The following is a 15,006-nucleotide window of genomic DNA, read 5'->3' on the forward strand; positions in this document are numbered from 1 at the left end:
TTTGAATGAATGCTCACAGCTGTGTTTTTTATTAAAGAAATTCAGTGAGAAGAGTTTTAATGCTGCGTTATAGTTGAGAATTTTAAGGTGTATAACACTGGCAATTCCAAATTAGAGCTCCCCGGCAACTGTCACTCTGTGACAACACATTTTATCTAATGAGGCATAAAAATGTACACTTTGTGTACTCCAGAGCAAATTCACGTGCAGGGGAATAAGAGTTAAGGGGAGAGTGGGAGCCATCTCTTTGAAATCTTAGCTACAATGTTTCATCTCTGCAGTTTCTTTATTTGCAGCTATGTTTTCTGCACTTCTTACAATTCAGTAATTCTAACGCATTACATATGCTTTAAGTGTTATAGAGATATTCAGTCAATTCCTTTTCCAGTTCCATTTATCCCACTCTCATTAGTTTCCCTTCTAATCCATATGATCTTCTGGAGCAATTAACAGATTCTATATTTACGCTTGTCCAAATCTCACTCATTTTATGAGCTGTTAGTTTAATGGCTACAAAATGTTTTATAGCATCTCCTGACGTCTCTACCAAGTGGATCTGATTTCAACTAGTCACTAGAGTCCTGTCACATTCACTCACGATCTTGGCTTCTGTCTTTCTACAGCTAGGGGACCAGTCAGTGTAGAATAGAGATCCGAGTGACCTCTGATCCAGACACTGGGTGCATGGATTCACTTTCTTCCCAGATGATACACAATTGCTTGCTTAGTATTTAGCACAACCCCTACTGATCAAAAAAAAAAAAAAAAATTTGGTGAGAATTGCAGACTGTTGGTCTTCACAATTGCTGGCTCTGAGTTCCAGAAGGTGACTGTGTGCTTGTGACTGCCCTTACATTCAAAATGTGAATTGAACATGAACGTTAAATCCTCAATCCCTTCCCCCAGATGGAGCCACACAGATGGGCTGATTAAAATCATAGGTCTGTGTTAAAGGAAAATTATTGCATTAGAGGAAGCATTTGGGGAAAGTGGGCGATGGGTTGGGAAAAAAAATAACAAACAAAAGCAGATGGAGTGTCTTGCTTGGCAAGGTATTATTTCATTATTCTTTTATTATCTAACTTCTGAAATGGGAGAACATAGAATAATAGCCGGTACAGATTTGTCAGTAATAAAACATCAGGTAAAACTCCTTCAGGGCCAAGACAACTAACAGGCTATTGTTTAATAGCTTTACAAAAGCTTGATTTTTTTTGTCTTCATTTGTGCTTTGCAATGATTCACTTATGCAAAGAGCTACTGCATACGTGACATTGTTCACGGTGCATCCAGATTCTTAGAACAAATGCCTCCAATTAGTATTTCGAAATGGAGTGAGCTGGGCACTCCAACATTCCCTCTAGAAAACATTTCACTGGAAGAGTTCTGCTATCTTTAAACACACTAGTTCTTTTGTTGGAGAGATTTTTATTCCCAAAGTATCTTGGTCTATGTCATCCAAAAAGAACGCAGCTCAAGTAATAATGATTTTGAAGTTTATGTTGCAGAAAGCATGCTAGTGAGACATTTATCTAGGATGATATAAAGGGAGACTTCATTAAACTTAAGGAAATCAAATTTTTAAAAGGAGGGTAAACAACAGTTTGCAGATTTTCTAGGGGGTATGAGGACTTCAACGTTGAAAAGCAAATGCACCCATTAGCCCAATACATTGTAAACTGAATCCCAGGAATAAGAGTGCCTTTTGTGAGCAGTTTCCTTCTAAAACCATGGGGAAGGGGTGGGGAATTAATGACTTGAGGCTACTTTCAGCGGATGGGAAAATGAACCAGGGTAAGAGGACAAGAAAGGTCATCACCAGGGAATGTTTGGGGTAGAGGTCTAAGGTAGTGAAGTAGTTTGGGGCAATAGTTTGGGGCAATTACCTACCAGAATCCAGGAACTGGGAGATTCAGCATTAACCAACTCTCTTGGGAAAATGGGATATCCTATCTTCATATCACAACCTATTAATGCCATTGGATTAAAAATGTGGGTCCTCTCTACTCTCTTGAAGCTTTAAAATTAGAAGGTGATTCTCTTACTTAGTGTCATAATCCTTTTCTGGGGCTCTTCTTCTCTACAGCCCCAAATTTATGGGAAGGCTGCCTGGTAAAGGGGAAAGTTTCATAGTCAGACACATAAGTATGAGAATCTGCCATTTTTAGCCCAGTGACTTGGATAAGCTACCTAACATCTCCAAGACTTGATTTATTCATCTCCAAAATGGAGATTATGCTCCCTGCTTCATACATTTTTTGGAAGGATGGTGAAACACACAGAAAGGACCTAGCAGAGTGGTTGGCATATGGTAGGTGCTCCATAAATGAGATTCTCTCTCTGCCTTCCTTCTGTTTCCTTTCCTGGAATGGGAACAGCTCAGTCTACATGATAATAAAATATTTGGTTCTGTAGACACAAGAATCGTGATAAAAGTTTTTGACTGTGCCAAGTGGCACTTGCTGATTTTAAGAGGGTTAGACAAAGAATTAGGCCTCCACGACGTCCCAAATAATATGTTAGACACTGGGAATACAGTGATAAAGAAATTCCATACCCATGGTTCTATCATTCTGGAGCTTATATTCTTGTAGAAAGTAGAAAAGAATCCTATTTTGAAGAGGTTATGAGGCAAGGTTCCTTAAAAGGGTAGAAGGTAAAGGGTTCCAAGACCTCAAAAGACCCTAGGAGGCAGGGAGAGGACTGAGTCTGCTGGGTTCAGGGCAGATCTGAGTTGCATTATACACGTTCTTCTCATGCTACACGGTCTACTTGCACATGTGACACCTAACCCAGCGTCACTGTCCACTGAAATCACTGATTGCCTGGAGGCAGGTGGTGAAGCTCAAATGAGAAGGCATCTGTGAAAGGGTCTGAGGCTCTGTGAGGTGCCAGACCGAAACGGGCTCTTTAGTTGTTTAGGGCTCTCTGTCTGCTCTCTGCAGGCCCGCACCCTAGGGACCTCCTGCAGCCTCTCCCCCTGCTCTGCTCTTGGATGTAAACTCCCTGGGCATAGTGAGGCTCCAAGAGGCCATTCTGAGACCACTCACTTATGGAATATTAGCCGAACAGCAGCAGCTAAAAACATCAGTGAGGTTGAAACATAGCTACCTTCTCTAACCATCCTTAAAGAGCCCTCCAAAATCTACACTCTACCCTTTCCCTTCAAAGGTATATGCATTTGTTCCTAGGTTTTATTATTTATTATTAAGGTCCAGAGATGTGAAGTCCTATAGACCTAACTCTACCAATTTTTCTATGAAAGCAAATTTGTTTACCTCCTTTTAGGCATAAAATGAGGCTCTTCTGGGGGGCTGTACAGGAAAGCTACACACTTTTACTGGGTGTCCCTGGCACTTGTATTCCTCTGATCAATTCTTCATTCAGTTATAACAGCCACTTAGCAGTAGCTTCTTAAATGCCAGGGACCTAGAGTTTGGACTTAGAGGGATTCTAATAAACTCATGCTTATTTCAGAGTCCCATGCTAGGGTTTGGGGAATGCTAAAAAACAAAAAACAAAAAATCAAAAAACCCCAAACCCCCTGAGCCCGGTAACACTTGATATGGCATCAGTATATCAGTGATGTTGATGGAGAAAAATACTCAACAATTCTATTGTAAACATGTGATGAAGGATTGATTTTTCAGGATTTGAGGACTCCAAAATTAATATACAAGAGACAGCACATTTTAATAAGCTGTCAATGAAGTAAACCAAATAGAAAATATACTGCCGTCTGCTATCAGAGCTAGCCAGCTGAAGAATTATTCTGCTTCAACTCAATAATATAGGAATCCTTAACAGCATTAAATATCAAGTTCTAAAATAAGGGGGAAAAAAGTAGAAAGAATAAAAATCTATAGCAAAAAGACAAAACCCTAGAGGGAGAATTCGAGAAAATCTGTTTATTTGTGATCTTATTTTTTCATTCCCTTATGAAAGCTTTGTCAGTAACTGATGGGTCTTACATGCATGAAGTTGTTAATCACATTTAGGAAATTTACATGCTGTTAACTGCATATGAAACTCACTTAAATCGGGCAGATTTACTACCCCAGATCAGTCTTATTTCATTTACTCTATACTTATCACTAATACAAATTCATCCTAACATGAATATGTGAGGCTTGACTTGACAATAACCCTTTCCTTTCGTGTGAATGACAGTCCAGATGCAATTCCTGAGCTGTTAGGCGAAGGTGAGATTCTGCAGCTCCAACCCAGGAATATGCAGTAAGTCAATAAAGCAACTAACATGCTTCACAATTGGGTCCAGGCACGCAAGACGATCAGCTTAAGGAAAAGAGGTTCAAGGTGAGAAAAAGTCTACATTAGCTTTTTATTGTGGTTCAAGTTGGGAGCAAGGACCAAAATGTTCTTCTCTTTCTAGGTGAAAGCATATCTCCAGTGGCAGGTGAAACCACATGTAACTGCACTGTCCCAGGCTTGAATCATGTTAGCAGACAACTTGATATTTTTAGAGAAAAGAAAAAAATCACATAAAATCGATGCCACGGCTAGAAACTTCAAACAAATGAATGAAGCGAATGAAGAAAATTGTGCTGGGTCAGGGACACCCATACACTTGGATCCACCCTCCTGTCCCCTTTGGGGCTTAGGATGGTGCTGTGTGTGCCTTGTGCCTTTTGCACTTCTTCAATACAGAGTGGATAAGAAGTTCAAACGGAGAGCTTGGGCTAAGGACTGAAGGGAAGGATGCAGTGAAGAAAGGGAAGCTCAAGGATTCTGGCCCTACAAGGATGCTCTCTAAACCCAGCCTGAGTTATACAGGATCAGGTAAGGCGTTTTCCTGAGCCTATTTCATTACGGGGAAAACCTTGCTTTTCAGAGCTTCAAGATTTGAAGTTTTGAAACTTCTCTACCTTCCCAGCTGATCTAGTAAAACATGATGTGCTTTGTTCTACGAAGTTATAGGACATTATTACTGTGCTTCTAACATATGCAATGTTGCCTCATGTGTAAAATGGGATTAATATTAGTACCCACTAAAGTACCTTATAAAAGGTTGCCATGAGCATTAAATGAGTTAATTCATAATAGCAGCCTCACATAGTACAAGGTCAATGAACTTTAGCGGCTGTTACTGCTATTCTTGTGGATATTATGACCATATTTCCATAGTAAGAATTGCCCTCACTCATGATACATAGAAGGCAGGCAAATAATAACACAGCAAGTGGATGAAAGGCCAAATGGGGAAAATTTTTAATTTGTCACTTCTATTAATACTATACCTACAGGATTAGGGAAAATCTCCCACCTTCCTTACATTTTTATTCAGTGGCTATCTAATTAAACTGAAAACCAATCATGGAAAACTTTAAGGGGGGAAAAAGTAACAAAAGGGCAGTTCAAAGACTTTTAAAAATATTATTTTGTTTATTTTATTTTGTTTTATTTTTTTGATAAACTTGAAGAAATATTGTCACCCACTTAGACTTGGCAATGGGGCTACTTGTGACGTCTTATTTTATTATTAACAACAAAAGTAGCAGAACCAGAACCCTTTCTCCTGCCATCTGCCTCCTTGTGTCCCTAAATTAGCTCTTTCTCCCCTCATTCCCTGGAGGGAAATGATCATCCACTAGTGATTTCAGTGGTGCGGAGTTTCTCTCAAAAGTCTCTGGGCCCAGAATGATTGTCTTAATTTGTCAAATTCCAGGAAAATATCTGAGTATAGCACGTTATTCACAGATTTCTAGGCCTATTGGGATTTGAGACTATCCCCCAGGGTTTTCTGCAATCAACATATATAATGGCATCAGGACTAGGTTTATATGCTGAAAACATGATGCAGCACTAATTTGGGTCATTTTTACAAGCCATTATGCATCGATTGACCAGATTAGCTGAATGTGATGTGAATTGATTAAGGTAGCCAGATTTACTAATTGACTGTACTGAAACAAAAATTGTTTTGACCGTGTAGACGCAGACCCAAGCTTTTAGGTGACTGGAAAAATGCAATGCATTACAGAGCTATAAAGTACGTGCAGTGACTTTCTGTGGCTCACGTGTACTGGAACAAAGGTGAAAGATTAAAGGTGCTGAAAGGCCTTTCTGATTTAGAAAGTGATAGGGAGCAAATTTCTGGTATGGATTGTAGAAATCTGTGCACAAGCTCGGCTATGATCCATGTCAGTTGTCACTGAAGCAGAAGAGATGGTAAAAATGAAGCAAAGGCCATGAAGAAGGGACCCGTGTGTCGCCCATGGGATTTTCTTCCTAGTGCTGCTGCCTAGTACATACTGCTCATTCTCATTCCAAGTCACAAAGTTAAAAAAAAAACAACACCACCACAAAGCACTGGATAAATAGTCAGTGGAAATGCAGAGATAAGAGTACAACCCAGAAAGGCTTGCTGAGTCCAGTTTTATCAGAGTCTTATCAGATGGGCACTCCACCTTCTCTGCTGTGGGGTTAAGTACATCACCCTGCGGTCAACCTCCCTGGATTCTGGGCCAAGCTCGTCAAGTTCACTCCTTGGCTGACACAGGGCAGTTAGTTCCCTGAACTTCTCTGCATGTCAACTTCCTGATCAGTAAATTGGGTAGAATAGACCCTATCCCATAGAGTTGTGTTAAGCATTCGATGAGATAAAATTATGTAAAGCACTTAGTACAGTGTCTGACACATTATAAATCCTTATATTTAAGCTCTATTTTATCCTCCTCATCATTCTTTGTCCAAGATGTCTTCCCCCTTCACCATATCTGGTTGGTCTTGACTCCTCCCGCTTCTTAATACCTAGGCTCAGGTAAGCTTCCTCCCAGATCCAGAAGCCACTGGGGCTGGCGTGCTGTTTCCAAGGGGAACTTCCTGTTGCAGTGGCTTTAGGTTAAGTCGTGGCCAGGGAAAGTGGAGTGAGAGCCAACTCTGCCTAAGGGAAAGAGGCTTGATGCTGTCGAACTACTGCCAGCATGACATAATTCCCCACTGCTAAGATTAGCCTCTTTGCAGAATCAGAATACAGTATTAGTAGGAATAACTCAGAGTAAATTAAATGATTACTCTGTAACAACTTGCAAACTGCCCTTTTACTTTTAGCAAAATATGGAGCTCTTTTCTGATGTGTGTTTACAGCAGAGATTACCACATTTGCTGCCCTCTGGAGAATAAGAAGGGGCTTCTCTGGATGCTCTCTGCAGATGGGTTTTGAATTCCGGCGAATAGAGACAACTGTGCTATAATTCACAGGGATTCCACAGGCTACGTTGCCCGTGTGAGTGAAAGAAGGCATTTCATCAAATTGTCGTACTGTTTAGACCAAGGTTGCTTATGGCCATACAGAGGGCTCCAACCACCTACTTCGAAACCAGGTACACAAACACACATCCTGCCAGGAGTCCACTCCTTTGCCCTATTACCAATCTTTATGTCAACTTGAAAATGCTCAATTCTTTTCCCAATCCATGGCCATAACCTTGGCGTCTTTCAAGAATCACTCCACCTTTCAGGCGCTTAATCCTTCACTGAGTTACACTAAAAGGTTGGTATGGTAAGTCTCAAAACCAAAATACATTCATTTGAAATCTGCTGTAAGAGTGATCTAAATCAGAGAATGCACTAGGCTGCGGTGATTTTATGGGGACCCCCGGGCCTCAGTCCCGGAGACTGTCAATAGTGGGGGCAAGGCCTAGGAATGGGCACTTCTGGAAACCTCCACAGGGCTTACAACATGCAGTCAGCCTGGGAAGCACTCTGCTTTTCACTTTGCCGCTCCGAGTACCCTCCAGGTCTAATGTGAGAAATGCCTTTTAGAATTTAGGGCTGAGAAAATGTGTTTTTTGCTTTGTTTTGTTTTTTCTAATAATGACTCAATTTTCTTTCTTCTCCTACATAGAGAGACTTGTATAATACACTTTATTTCTTATTATACCTGATGTCAGGAAGCTTAGAGTAAATTTAAGATTCAATGACAAAAGTCATCTTAGCTCTCATGGCAAGGATATTTGATCTCCTCTTTTTTGATTCAGTTTTACTATCTCTCATAAATATATTTGTTATCTATTTCATTGTGAGTTTCTTCAAATTCTTAGAGGAGTTGCTTCTTGTTTCTGTTCTTCATTTTTTTTCAACTACCAAGTGAAGGGTGAAAATGGGTTAAATCATCATCATAATAATAGTAGTTATTATATTGATGGGGATCGGTTGGGGGGCTTTGCATTTATATGGTAGGGTCATTGAACTGAATCATACGTGCAGGTGGCTCCCTGGGTGATGCAACAGCTTGCTTGATATGCAAAGGCAAATGGGATCTCATGAGGCAAATTTCCTATTGAGCCAGGAGGCCAAGGGTCCAGCAAATGCAAAGGCCCTGAGGTGCAAAGGAGTCTCTTTCCAGGAAAAACATGGGACATTGAACCAAAGCTGTAGGTGAAGAGGGTGGGTGGAAAGACAGGCCCAGATTGTCCTGCATCTTGAAATGGGTTTATGCCTAGGGACACTGGAGAGTCATCAAAAGGTTGTAAGTACCAAATTTACATTTTGGAAAGATTCCTCAAGCTGGATGACAGATAATGGGTTGGAAAGATGCAAGCCTGGAAGCCAGCATGGGCTGTGGCAGAAACCCAAGCATGAGATGGTGGGGGGTTAAATGAAGGTGAGAGGGTTGAGAGGGCTGGTCAGAATCAAGAAATATTAAGACAGTAAGTTGGTCAGAGTTCAAGATTGCTTTGATTTACAGAAGGAGTCAGGGAATGGAAGTAAAGAGTAATGACCAGGGTCCTTTCTGCACCTCATGCTTTCTGGTTCCAACACAAAAATTGAGTACCAGTTAGGAAAGAACGGCCTGCTATAGAATTGGAATATTAATGTTAATTAGATATGTGTCCTTTTTGGTGATGCTACTACAGTCTGGCTCATGGTTACTTAGTCCCAGCAAAGCATTAAGCTTCCTCAAGAATCTGCGATCAGAAGACTGAGGTTCAAAACCCAGTGTAGCCACTTAATGTCTGTGTAACCTTCAGCAGAAAGTTACTTAACCTCTTTCTGCTTCACCTGCCTCACTGTAAAATAGCATTAACAGAAACCATAAACAAAACGAAAAGTCAACCCACAGAATGGGAGAAAATATTTGCAAACAAAGCGACCAACAAGGGATTAATCTCCAAAATATACAAATAGCTCATGCAGCTCAATATGAAAAAAACAAGCAACCCAATCAAAAAATGGGCAGAAGATCTAAATAGACATTTCTCCAAAGAAGACATGTAGATGGCCAAAAAGCACATGAAAAGATACCCAACATCACTAATTATTAAAGAAATGCAAATCAAAACAACAATGAGGTATCACCTCACACCAGTCAGAATGACCATCATTAAAAAGTCTACCAAAGGGGCTTCCCTGGTGGCGCAGTGGTTGAGAGTCTGCCTGCCAATGCAGGGGACACGGGTTCGAGCCCTGGTCTGGGAAGATCCCATATGCCGCGGAGCAGCTAGGCCCGTGAGCCACAACTACTGAGCCTGCGCGTCTGGAGCCTGTGCTCCGCAACAAGAGAGGCCGCAATAATGAGAGGCCCGCGTACCGCGATGAAGAGTGGCCCCCACTTGCCCCAGCTAGAGAAAGCCCTCGCACATAAACAAAGACCCAACACAGCCATAAATAATAAATAAATTAATTAAAAAAAAAAAAGTAGAGGAATTTAAACAAAAACTCCTAAAGAAACTCAACATTTTAAAAAAAAAGAAAAAAAAAAGTCTACCAAAAAAAAAAAAAATGCTGGAGAGGGTGTGGAGAAAAGGGAACCCTGCTACACTGTTCATGGGAATGTAAATTGGTACAGCCACTATGGAGAGCAGTATGGAGGTTCCTTAAAAAATGAAATATAGAAGAACTGCCATATAATCCAACAACACCACTCCTGGGCATATATCCAGGGAAAACTATAATTTGAAAAGATACATGCACCCCAATGCTCATTGCAGCACTTATTTACAATAGCCAAGACATGGAAGCAAACTAAATGTCCACTGTTGGAGGAATGGTTAAAGAAGATGTGGTACATATATACAATGGAATATTACTCAGCCATAAAAAAGAATGAAATAATACCATTTGCAGTAACATGGATGGACCTAGAGATTATCATACTAAGTGATGTAAGTCAGACAGAGAAAGACAAATATATGATATCACTTATATGTGGAATCTAATAAAAAATAACACAAATGACTTATTTACAAAACAGAAGCAGACTCACAGATCTCAAAATCACACTTATGGTTACCAAAGGGGAAATGTGGGGGGAAGTGATAAATTAGGAGACTGGGATGTACCTGTAAACACTACTATATATAAAATAGATAACTAACAAGGACCTACTGTACAGCACAGGGAACTACTCAACATTCTGTAATAACCTATATGAGAAAAGAATCTGAAAAAGAATGGAGATATACAGCTGAGTCACTTTGCTGTACACCTGAAACTAACACATTGTAAATCAACTATACTCCAAAAATGTTAAAAAAAAAAAAAAAAAAGAAACAGTGTTGGGTGGGAGTAAGACAGGGCCCAGAACTAAGCCCAAAGCACACCAATATGGTAATTGGTGATATGATAATAATTTTCTAAAATACTTTAAAATTATCCTTTATTAACAGGTAATTAAAGTCAAGGGCTTAAGAAAAATAAATAAATAAAATAGCGTTAACAATAGTTTTGTGACCGAGCAGGAGCCTAGGGGGCTTTCCTGGGACAGACCCCTCCCCCATATCCTCTGCTTTAGCTCCTCTCTGAAGTTCCTAGATAACGGTATCTGATGCACATTTCCTGAGTTGTTTTGCAGATGCTAAAATCCTCACCAAGTGGAAGAAATTAACTACTTGGTGATCATGAGCTCCAAGATATACTGGAGCCTTAGGACTGATTATGTTAACCCCTGTGACCCCACCTTGTTACCTCACCATCAACCAAGCAGAGAATTGTGCACTGATCACATACCCTGGGACTCTACTCCCTCACCTTGCCTTTAAAATGCTTTCCTGAAATCCATCCGGGAGCTTGGGCTTTTTGAGCACTAGTTGTCCTGGACTCCTTGTCTGGCGCCTTACAGTAAGTGCTGCACTTTCCTTCACCACAACCTGGTGTCAGTAGATTGGCTTTACTGCACACAGGCAAGCAGACTCAAGACCCAAGTTTTGGCTGGGTAACAGTTTCTCCCATATAGTATTGTTGGGAGTATTCAGTGAGTTAAAACCTGCAAGAGTGCCTGGCACAGAGTGAGCGACCAATAAATGTTAGCTATTATTTTGGCATTCTATGTAAGCATAACTTTCTCTCCTCCACATTTTTGTAAACCCATACTCCCAAAGTTATGATTTCATCCTATCATCTCCAAACCTCTCATTCTTTTAGCAGATATAGCTGCCAGAGATCTGAGAAACTATTTGATGGATATGAATTGATGTTGGTCCATCCAGGATTCTTCCAATTTAAAAGAGAAGTTTGGAGAAGAAGAAGCAGTATTTTTTCTCTCATTCTCTTGGAGGGCATTGGGTAGATAACAGCCTCTTTCTGCCGAAAGAAAGTGTGACTTGGCTGCGTTATGACACTACCAACATAGAATAATTTCCCATGTTAGGATTACTATAGAATCCCATTCATTCATTCAACAAACATTTATTAAGCCTTTCTGCAGAACCTGACACTTGGAAGCAACCTTTATGTAACCCCTTTATTTTATATACCAAGCTGAGCCCAGAAAGATTGAGAGACTTTCTAAAGATCAACACTATTTAATGGCAGAGTCATTTCTAGGACAGGTGGCCTTCGAATCCTCCCATTTCCTCTGAGTAATAGGTTCTGAATTTGCTCTCTAGAACTTACAGATAATGAAAAAAATGCTTGGAATCTACCTAGTACTTTTTACTTTTCAAAATACAGTTGATGCTTATCTGTGGTAGTTACGTTCTATAAAAGTCACTGCAAACACTGAATTAGCAAACACCGAGCCACAGTTCCTAAGGGAAATACAAGGTTAGGTTCCCGGGAGACTCTTGTCAGAACATTTCCATCAATCAATCAATACATAACCTTGTGTTATGTGTTTAAAGTTTAAAGACACCTCCTATAATATACAGTAAGTCCCCTGCATATGAACGAGTCCTATTCTGAGAGCGCCTTCATAAGTCCAATTTGTTTGTAAGTCCAACAAAATTAGCCTAGGTACCCAACGAACACAGTCAGCTATATAGTACTGTACTGTAATAGGTTTATAATACTTTACACACAAATAATACATAAAAAACAAACAGACACAAAAAATAAAGAAAACATTTTTAATCTTATGTACAGTACCTTGAAAAGTACAGTAAAACTAGCTACATCGCTGCTGCTTTTATGCTTGCTTCTGGACATCCTGGGCTTGAAATAAAGATACTGTACTACTGTACTCTATACAGTACTGTACAGTAAAGTACACAAAAGCACAACCACTTGTAGAGGATGCATGCACATGACAATGTACGCCAGACACATGAACTAACTTAAGTGAATGGACATGTGAACACATGTTTGCATCTTTGAAACTACACAACTTGAAGGTTCGAATGTAGGGGACTTACTGTATACCGCTGATTCATTAACATTGCACTCATGGCCAAGAACACTATAACTCATTCTTAAATGATGTTTATCTAACACATGCATAGACATATTACAGCCTTCTTGCCCTTAGGAACCCTAGATAGCACTTCAGCACTATGCTTGAAGGCCATTTTAGACACATTTTAAATGAAAAGCATAAAAATGTGGCACAAAACAGACTGGGAGAAGGACACTTGTTTATGGCATGGGACTTGTTCAACCTCAGCTGGGAGCACATGCATCTGATGATTCAAGTTTTTTTGCTGCTCTATACATGTCCACAAATGATTGCAAAAGTGCTGCATTGATTTTGGGGTTACAAATACATTTTAGTGATCAGGCCAATTGGCAAATATGGAATCGATGATTAATGAGATCAACGGTACTTTGATCCATATCTTATGTCTCCAATAATTGCATTAAATACTTTTTAATCTCTACTTTGTTGGTTTTAAAAATTACAACAGAGTATAGAGAATAGGCCACACATATAACAGGGACTAGAACTTAGTAGACCTCATTTATTGATGGGAAGATGGCTCCCAGGGGTTGAGCCAGGATGATCAAGTTGAACCCTTATCTAATTGAGCCTATAGAAACCATCAAGCTCTCAGAGCTTCCCTCTTCATCTGTTCCCATCACTTGATGGCTACCCACTACTTTATAGTAAAAGATCTGTCTGGCTATGTAAGTGCTGCGATTTGTGCCTTATGTCTGTTTCCTAGAGAGTGGATTTTTCATTTACCAATTCACCTTTGTCTGGGCCCTGGCCAACACTTGCAGAGTGAAAAAATCCTGAATTCACTATCCAACTTCCAGTCAGTGGCTTATAAACCTGAGTCACCTGCTTTATCTTAATAGTGTGATAGCAACTGGCAAGGGCAATAACATGAAGATAAGGCTGGACTCATATCTCTCCCTGTCAACAGGCCTGGCACCCTGTTCATTTTTATTCTTGAATAAGTGACTCAATCAATTCTCCCTTGCTGAGTTCCTTGTGGCAGCCTCTGTGAAGTTGTGGGGAATGTTAATCACTCACTATCAGTTCTGGAGAGAGTGGGATTTTATAACTTTTGTTTCCTTTTGTTTAAATGGAGCAATTTCCCATAAGATAAATCTGCCTTTAAAATCAGAAAAACAACTTCTGGGGAGATGGCCAGAAGTTGTTTTTATGAGCCTTATGAGCCTTATGGAAGTTGCTGCTGGGGGACAGACATATTTCACATTGGCTTCACTGTGGGGTCCTGTGTCCCAGGAATGGGGAAACAGCTTATTTGGAGGAAAATGGTGTGTTGGGGGGTGGTTGTTCTACAGCAGAGCAGGAATGCTAACAGACATCTAACCGGTGTTAAATCCAAAGGCATAATAAGAATTGTTAAAATTGCCTAAGGGACAATGGAGGAGAAAGGAGACATCTGGTCAACCTAATCAACCCTAGGGATCAGTTAACTCAGATCCTCAAATCCAAATTACCCTAGAAACACAAACTCAGTCTCCTTTCTACAAATATTACTCTGGGTTATAGCCCATGCTCATGAATTCTATATTAGTTGGGGAGAGGGCCAAGACATTTGTTTATTCCCTCATTCTGACTTACCCTTTATTACACATTTGCTGGTGGAAATAATGACATTTAAAAATTATGCACATCAAGTGTAATAAAAAAAAAAAAATCCAGCCCTCATTTCCAAAAGAGCTGATCACCTTACAGGAAGGAGCAATAAATCCAAGGGACAGCAGCAAGATGAATAATCATTTTGGGCAGGTTATTGTACTCCAAAGCATCATTTCTATTTTGCATTGTGATTATCTCACCATAATCATACCCCTGTGTTACATTATTGCTCATAATAAAAGTCCACATATTGGAGAGGAAAAGGTTTTTTTTTTAAAGCATTTTCAGGGAGGATTAGAAATTATATGAAATCCAAGCAATAGAAAACCTAACAGTAGACCAACTTATATACCACATTCAACAGTTTGAAAGCAGGCTAATAGTAATTAAGGGGGGAAAGTCAGGAATCTGCTACATTCTGCCATCTCCATAATTAAACAATAAACTACTATATCATTTCACACAGACATTGTAAATACTAAATTAAGAAGCTCCAATGAAATGTCAGAAGCATTTTCTTATGAGTTTATATCAGTCATGTGATTATTACATTGATCCTGCATGCCAAAGAGATAGCATTCCACTGTGCTTATTTTTCTCCCAATTGCCTTCCAGAAAGTAATAAAATTAAATCCAATATGATATTAAATGTAAATATGCACGGATATTATGTGTAAATACCCATTTTAAACTCTCTTTGCTTTTTGATATTTTCTGAGCATAATGTTGTCAAGGAACAGTAATATTCTTCACCCTCACGCAGCCCACCGTTACTT

Source organism: Balaenoptera musculus, chromosome 2, assembly GCF_009873245.2.
Source record: "Balaenoptera musculus isolate JJ_BM4_2016_0621 chromosome 2, mBalMus1.pri.v3, whole genome shotgun sequence".
NCBI classification, from domain to species: Eukaryota; Metazoa; Chordata; class Mammalia; order Artiodactyla; family Balaenopteridae; genus Balaenoptera; species Balaenoptera musculus.